This window comes from Coffea eugenioides, unplaced genomic scaffold (genome assembly GCF_003713205.1).
Source record: "Coffea eugenioides isolate CCC68of unplaced genomic scaffold, Ceug_1.0 ScVebR1_81;HRSCAF=410, whole genome shotgun sequence".
In the NCBI taxonomy this organism is placed as follows: Eukaryota; Viridiplantae; Streptophyta; class Magnoliopsida; order Gentianales; family Rubiaceae; genus Coffea; species Coffea eugenioides.
Window position 1 is genome coordinate 24,156 of NW_020864693.1, and position 8,293 is coordinate 32,448.

At 34.2% G+C, this 8,293-nt stretch overlaps 1 pseudogene; it reads left to right on the forward strand.

Moving 5' to 3' along the window:
* The first annotated feature begins 3,959 nt into the window (after positions 1 to 3,959).
* Positions 3,960 to 8,037, forward strand: LOC113759002 (annotated as a pseudogene).
* Positions 8,038 to 8,293: the final 256 nt, after the last annotated feature.

An 8,293-nucleotide genomic window follows, 5' to 3' on the forward strand; every position in this document is an offset into this window, starting at 1 on the left:
ATTCTCTCAAAAAAAAAATTACCATCCAAAAAACAATGATTTATATATTATTAGAAAGTTTGGTATAGTGAACTTGTATGGAATAAAACAAGAAAATAAGGTACTAGTATTACCATTTAACGTTGTTTTAACTACACTATGCCTTGTAACTAGGAGGTTATTCCACTTTGTCCAAACTTCGTGTAATTTTTTCTTCCAACATTTTCCTAAAAAGGGTTGCAATGAGCGTGGTTTTGTGGATTATTAGAAGGTTGAGGTGGAATAGCCGAATAGGTGCCTCGAAACTCCAAATTGTGAAGAATTGTTTGCTTATTCCTAAGGCTCAACGAATCTTCAAAAAAATGGATTGCAGATAAGCTCATGTCTAATGTACATCATATTCTTATTATTCATGAAAATACGCCAGCAGTTGAAAAGGAGAACCAAGAACTTGTTATGTGTACTATGTGGCTTCTCATGCTGGTGATGTTGAACATATTGGTTCAGAAAATGCATTGGTCATACAAACATGTTAGTTTCTCTTTTGTAAAGAGTGAAGTGCTGAATTCAGATATTGATTTATCTTTTGCGTGATGCTAATGAGAAATAAAGTAGTAATTTTGTTGATAGAAGAAACAGGGTGGAGAAGTGGCTAAGGGATCTCGTAGGGTAAAAAAAAAAAAAAAAAAAATTCCTCTATCTCCATTACATGATGCTTCTTTTTCTTTTCTTTTTTTGGAATACTAGGGCCTTAATGACCATTGAACAAAATATAGTTGGAAATTATGTTATAAATATAGTAAAGCTCTATAAATTAATATACATGGGACCATACAAATTCTATTAATTTAAGGAGGTATTAATTAATTGATAAATTAATAATTTGTTAATTTATTGAGTATACTTATGGTTCAAAAAAATTCATTTAATCAACTAAAGTTTTATTCATTTTATTAAAAAATAAATTATTCTATTAATAAAAGGAATCAAAAAATCTAAGAGATATAAACCAGTTCATATCTACTGATTTGCAAATATAATTTAATTTTATTAATATCTTTAATGTACGTACATAACTAATATCATTTTCCTATTATTAAGAGGTCCAATCCAAAGGACTATAAATACTAAATGATGGATGTCGATTCTCTTTTTATTAAATACATACAATGAATCAGATTGCAATATTATGTGTACAAATGACAAGAAATTCTTTTTCTAATAAACAAACGCAAAGTCTTCTTATTCCATCTAAAAGGTATTCATAGGTCAACAATAAACTCATATTTCAGGAAAATATGATATTTAATATTAATGAATTATTAATTTATAATATAAATGGGACCAAATGGTTATCTAAGATTTTCAAAAAATTTTATTATCTTCTTATTTTATTGAAACTATTAATTTGGATCATTAGCCAAAGTCGGGAACCAAAATTTATTATTTAATAGTGATTATTAATTTATAGAGGTTATACTGTATAATATTAATACACATACACACATGGCTTGGTTGGAAATAATGTATCATGATAATGTTCATAGATTTTTTTGCATCTTGTTTACCACATTAGCAGCTTTTCCCTAATGCTAGGAGTATCATTGGTGTTGGAGTATTATTTTGTTGGTAAGGGGCAAACGTGAGATGTATTTTGATTTCTATGCATTGCAATATGTTACTTGTCATGTGGAGTTTTATTGCTGGATTAAATCTTTGCTTTATTGTTTTGGTGTATGGTGCTAATAAAACTAAAGAACGGAGATCTCTGTGGCATTATTCAAGGTAGCTAACAGATCGTCTCCATCATTTTTCAGGACTAATTCTTGGCGACTTTAATGCTAATATGTGACTTTAGTGAGAAGATTGTTATCTTGATTTTGATTGTGCCCTCTATAATTGGATTTATAGTTTGCATTGATGACGTTGATTTAGAGGAAAAGGCTTTTTCAACACTTGATGCAATAGAAAGGATGTTGATGATGAAAAAGTATAATAAGATTGATTGAGATTTTGTTAATAGTTCATGGTGTACCAGGGTTTTCCTCAATGGATTTGGAGCCTCTAGTTTCTAAAGTTTTAGACATTCTCTTACTTTTATAAAATTCAATTAGTCTTTTAACCATATCCAAACATTTTAAATTTCACAATTTTGGATGAAACATAAGAATTTTGATGATTTGCTTAGAACGTATTATAGTGCTCAAGTCTTAAGGACTCTAATTCAAAGGTTTTGCCACAATATCGTCGAAGGAGGTGAAAACTATCGTGACACACAAGCTTTTTGCTAACCTCAACAACATTACTAAAGGTTGAAGTCTTGAAGACGTTAGGCAGCTTTTGATTAAATCATCATGATATAAATGATAACTATCGTACTTACCATCAAAATGCATCCTCATGCGGCTCCGCTTCAAACTAAAAAGCACTTCGAATAGCCTCTTCTTCCTCTCGCACCTCTTCGCGCATCCATTCAACTATCAAGAGAGTATTATTTGGAATAATTACTGTAACACTTTTTGTAATATGATGTATGTGAGATAAAAAAATAGTTGTGAATATAAAAATATGGATTGAAAAATGTATTTATAATACAAGCAAAATATTATTTGCAGTAATTCAACAATCCAAACACACTGCCATATCCAAAGCATGCTTTAAGATTGGAGTCCACTCTGGAAACTTATAAAAACACTTAAACAACTCAGAAATTTAATTCCTAAGCACGACCTTGTTAGCTCCCTCACGAATCCTAGGATTGGTAATAATATTCTCAACGTTTTCATTATTCAAAACACCATTTCCATCAATCTCTAACTAATTCATCTGCCTAACCAAATATGGATGGATGCTTATCCTGAACACTAGGCAGTCAAACTCAATTATACCCTATCTACATATAATAAAATCATAGCATCAAATCACACACATAAGAGAAAGGCCACCAAAAATATAATGTGCAAAGACTAAATAAGTGACAATGACAAATTACCTCATTCTACAGAAAGTTAAAGAACTCAACTACAAAGCACACACCATTCAATATAAAAAAGATCACCGCATATATATATAAGAACATTGCTACTACAAATACTATGCATATGTGAACCAATATTCGTCACTCAAGCAATCAAAACACAAATGACAAAAATCAAAAGAAGCTATTCTGTTTATATTTTTCAACATAATCAACATAAGTAGATAACGTCCCAACAGGATTCAGCCAAAACTTTCGTCGTCCTCACACGTGCCCGGCATGTGGATGAGAAGCATTCAGTCCTTCGCGCCTCGCGCGTTAGCTTCCCATCTGGCCTCGCTGCCAGTATCCATGTGCTTCTGCTGCATTCTCTCTTCCCGCTGCCTTCTCTCTGCAGCTGCTCTCTCTCTCTTTCTTCTGTCATTCTTTTCTCTTTCTCTTCTTTTTTTTTTCTCACAACAATGTTGCTCTGTCACTTATCCGCGTACTCTCCAGACTGGTACAAAGCTTTGTTGCGGTGTGGTATTCCGTTCTGCCAATTCCATTGTCTTCTTACCGTCCAAGGAGCTACCGCCTTCGCTGTTGCCTGCATCGGTCCAGATCTTGTGCCGTTCGTTCGCTTTTCCTCCTCCTCCGTCGCGAGCTTTCTCCTTCTTCCTTTCCAGTGAACTCCGATATTTTCTGTAAGTTTCCTGTTTTCCTCCCCCCCCTCTGGAGTTCGTATTTTTTCCGTCCCTTGTCCTGGGCTCCTTGGTGGCTACCATAGTCGGCCATACAAAAATTGTTTTTTGTTTTTCCACAGGATCCGCTTAGGTGATGGCTCTGCAGCAGCAATTTTGGACCTTAAACATCCAAATTCTGATCTAGATCCAGATCCAGATTTGACTGAGGCTGCTTCAGGAGGGCAAAATTATTTTACTGAAGGTGTGCCTGATCGGGATGTTTGGCGTAACGGTTGTGGACAGAAGCTTTTTGCAATGACTTCAAGACAGCCGAAGAAATAATGAAAAGGAGGTAGCTGCCTATATTACTGGTTTAATTCTCCATTTCTCCTTTCTTCTTGTAAGATCTTAAAATCTCTCTTGGACTAAAAAAAATTAATGGAGAACTGCTCAAGAAGTTTTTTTTTTTTTAAATTCTCTTTTTGTCATCCTTACTTATGATTTGTTGGCCTTGTCCAATAGCTTCATACTTGGAATTTGCTTGCAATATTCCTGTTGGAAATTTTCTAATGTTTCAGTTTCATTTTTTATACCTTGTTCTCCTTTTCGTTGACATTAAAGTTGAATTTAATTTGATAATACTTGCATTATTAGGTTCGGTGGAAAGGGTCCTAGACATAAAGTGGACTATGCGCAATATCTGCTAGGCTGCTGTATGGCACTAATATGAATGTTGGTCCAGAATTTTACTTTTGCTCTGTATTAAACCTTCTTTGCTATCTTTGTTCACACACGTATAAGTTGTCACTATCTTTGTCCAAATTTGATTCTTTGACCTTTGTTGCCTGTTAAAAACTGTTTGCTTATTATATGTTTGTCTTGGTTAATCTGAGCTTTCTCATTAAAAATTTCCTTCTGTAGTGCAAACTTTTCTCTTCTTTAGCTTTAAGTAGCAGAAATTTTCATTTATAATGACCTTATGTAATATTTGAATTTGCTGTATTCAAATCAGAAGTTTGTTGTCTGTTTTAATATAGGGATGAACATGGGCATCATGAGCATGAATCATATTTTGGCGATCAAGACACTGAAAGTCTGGTCCAGGTAAGAAACAATATTGAGTTGCATGCCTAAAGTTTTAAACGGGAAAGGCAAAAATAAGGTGAAGAAAAGCAAGGAAGTAAAAGAACAAAACAAAAATTAAATAAATGAAGGAAAAGGGATATGTATATGTAGCATGACTCTGCACATCTATCAATGCAGTTGATATCATTTTTCTATACTAGAAACCTATGATTGAATTGTGTAGTCCTGCATAGGTGTTGATGTTGTCACCTATTATATATGTGGCATTACTGGGTTTTTTAATTATTTGCAGACAATGGAAACTTTGGTTGCATCTGTTTCACTGGAGTCTAAAAGACTTGCTTTAGAGGATAAATCTGACAAGACAAAAGATCCAAAAAGACCTGCGCCCTCAGCAGGAGGATGTAGAGTTGAAGGTTTTGTACGGGTTAAGAAGGTAGGAATTACACCAATTTGAAGACAACCATACTTGGCATTTTTTCGTTTTGGTATAGCCACGGTGCTGGATTTGATTTCTGTCCAAAACCCTTTATGCTTTAATTTCAAGAAAGAAAATGAAGTTGGCAGTGTAAAACAAGTTAAGACATTTGAGCCACTTGCGTAAATGTAAATTTTGCTTGTTGACTTTTTCTTCATTGAAGATTAGCAGCAATGTCGTAGAATTTCCACTTCCTGTTTAGTTTTTCTGTAGTCACCATGTTAAAAAATGATTGCTATATCTTTGTTCACACACGTATAAGTTGTCACTATCTTTGTCCAAATTTGCTTTCCCTCCCCCCTCCTGAAAGTTTCACTGTAGTAAGGTGATTTTTTAATTGCAAAGTGTCTTTAATCGGTAAGTATTTGCTTACCCATTTTTCCTATCTAATCTTATCTGGTCATTTGGTGGCAAGTGGGTTGCAAATTCCTTGGATTTTAACAAAAACTATGATGCAAGTGTGTTTGAAACAACCATAAGGTTGTTTTATAAGGTTTAATGTTTCGTGTGTTTTTAGTTTTGTGTTTTCATCTTTTCCTTTGTATAAGTTTTAACATCTGAAATTCTTGTCAACTTTTTAAATGGAGGTAGACAAGACATTCATATAACTGGTGGTTACTTATGAATTTTTCATAACAAAATCCAGAGTGGTAGGAGGACTTCTCAGTGCATATGATCTGTCCGGGGATAAGGTTTTCCTTGAAAAGGCTCAGGATATTGCGGATAGGCTACTGCCTACATAGGACACACCTTCTGGCATTCCTTATAACGTTATTAGCTTGGCTCACGGGAATCCGCATAATCCCGGATGGACTGGTGTAAGTTGATACATATGTTAATTTGTTTTCTGTTTCATGAAACATTTAGACTCAAGTTCATTGTCCAACTGTGACTTTTGCTATACTTTTAAGCAAAACAAAATTGTTGTGGGTCCTTTCAAGACTCAGCTGCACGATATAATAATAGCAATACCTGCCACAATAATTATCTGAATATTCCCTGATTCTTCACAATTATATAATGGCAATTGAGCTTTACATTGCTCTTATTAATCCTGGCTTTCTTTACATTTAAATCATGTATCTCCCAATCAACTTCTGTATTTCTACTTCTCTGCATGAACTACTTGCATTGTCTCTGCTCATTGTCATGTCTATGCCTTGAGTATACATATGTATGACAAATTGTGTAAAACTTTACCTTTTCTCAGGTTGATAGTATTTTAGCTGATTCTGGTACAGAGCAGCTGGAGTTTATTGCTCTTTCTCAAAGGACTGGAAACCCAAAGTATCGGCAGAAGGTATCCAAAAACTAGCTCCTTACACTTTCAAGTAATTCGCTCGCTCATTCCCCCTTTTCCTTCTTCTGTGCGTCTGAGAGAGACAAAAAGAGATGAACATTTTATGAAAGTTTTAATAGTCAAAGTGTATATTAAGATTTTATGGTGCTCGAACAAGAGAGAATTTTGGCTGAGTTAGATAAGGATAGACCTTTTTTTTCCCAATAAGTTTCTGACAGACAGCTGATGATTCATATCCATTACTTTCAGGTGGAGAATGTTATTTTATTTCTTAGTAGGACCTTTCCTGCTGATGGTTTGCTTCCCATCTATGTTAATCCCCAGAGGGGCACAACATCCTATTCTACCATCGCTTCTGGGGCTATGGGGGACAGATACAATCTATTCAATATGTTTACATTCCTTAGCAGTACTTGCTCTGTAATTATCTCATAATCTATAGATAGCATTTGTTTTTCGTTTAGGTCCCTTCAAAATTATCCTCCTGTATATCTCATTTCCATGGCTTTGAAACTATACTTTTTTCTTTTCTTTACTTTGTATTATTTGTAATTTGAATAATGGTAAAAGCTCTTCTTTTGGCAGCTTTTATGAATATTTACTCAAGGTGTGGATACAAGGAAACAAAACTGCTTCTGTAAATCATTACAGGTAAACATTGGCATTTCTTTCCTTAGATATATCGATCTTTTCCGAAAAGGCATACTTTCTGCAAATCATTCACATTTCTATTTTAATGTTTGTGTGTGTGTGTGTGTGTATGTCCATATATATATAGACTTGTATCAAAGTGTGTCAGCTATCCTGAGAAAATATAGGTAAAAGAAAAGTCACGTATATGGGATTAGAAAAATGTATTATGAGCTCAAAGCGAGAGACTAATGACATTGAAGTTTAATGTACATATTGCTTATTGCATTGTTGTTGAGCATGGAGTAGATTTCTTTACTTTGCTGTCTTAAGTTCTTTTTCACACTTTGAGATAAACTTAGAATATCCTGGAGAAGTAACTCTTCTCATGAATCTGCAAGCAGAGAAATGTGGGAGACATCAATGAAAGGTCTTTCAAGCTTGGTTAAGAGAACTACCCCTTCATCCTTTGCATATATCTGTGAAAAGATTGGAAATTCCCTAACTGACAAAGGTGACGTGTGAACTTGCAAGATTAAATATCCTAATTGTTTTGTGGAGGAGTAATTATTAATTTATAGTATTTGTCTTTCAAAATTATGTGCGGATGGATGATTTAGCATGTTTTGCTCCGGGAATGTTAGTTCTAGGTTCTTCTGGTTATGCTTGTGATGAGTCTCAAAAGTTCCTGTCACTGGCTGAAGAGGTGAATACAGTCTTTAAGAGATTCATAATTTCATGTTCTGTATAGGCCCCCTCAAACAGTTGTCATCGTGAAACTTTGATATAGTGTTGAATGGATGCTTAAGATTGTAGTCTATTAGACCACATTATAGGCTTGTTTAACTCCAACTGTGTTTGCTATTATAGGCCACAAAAGTTTCTCAATGAGTAAATAACCAACTCGTGGGATGCTCTTTCTTTTCTTGCTCTGTATTATATACTACATTGGTTCCATTTTTGCACCAGAAATGGTTTTGCAAAAAATGCAAGTTGACGGTTGCCATTGACTAGAGGCTTTGTGAGAAACGGCCAAAAAGTATCAACGAAACTTAACTTGTGGAATAACTATACTAAAAAATATACTTTTTCTAAATAAATTGTTATTTTTATTACTTCAAAACTGGACAGGGCATTTTATATTTATATCGCGCGAAGCGCGTTCATGCCTCCTAGTACTA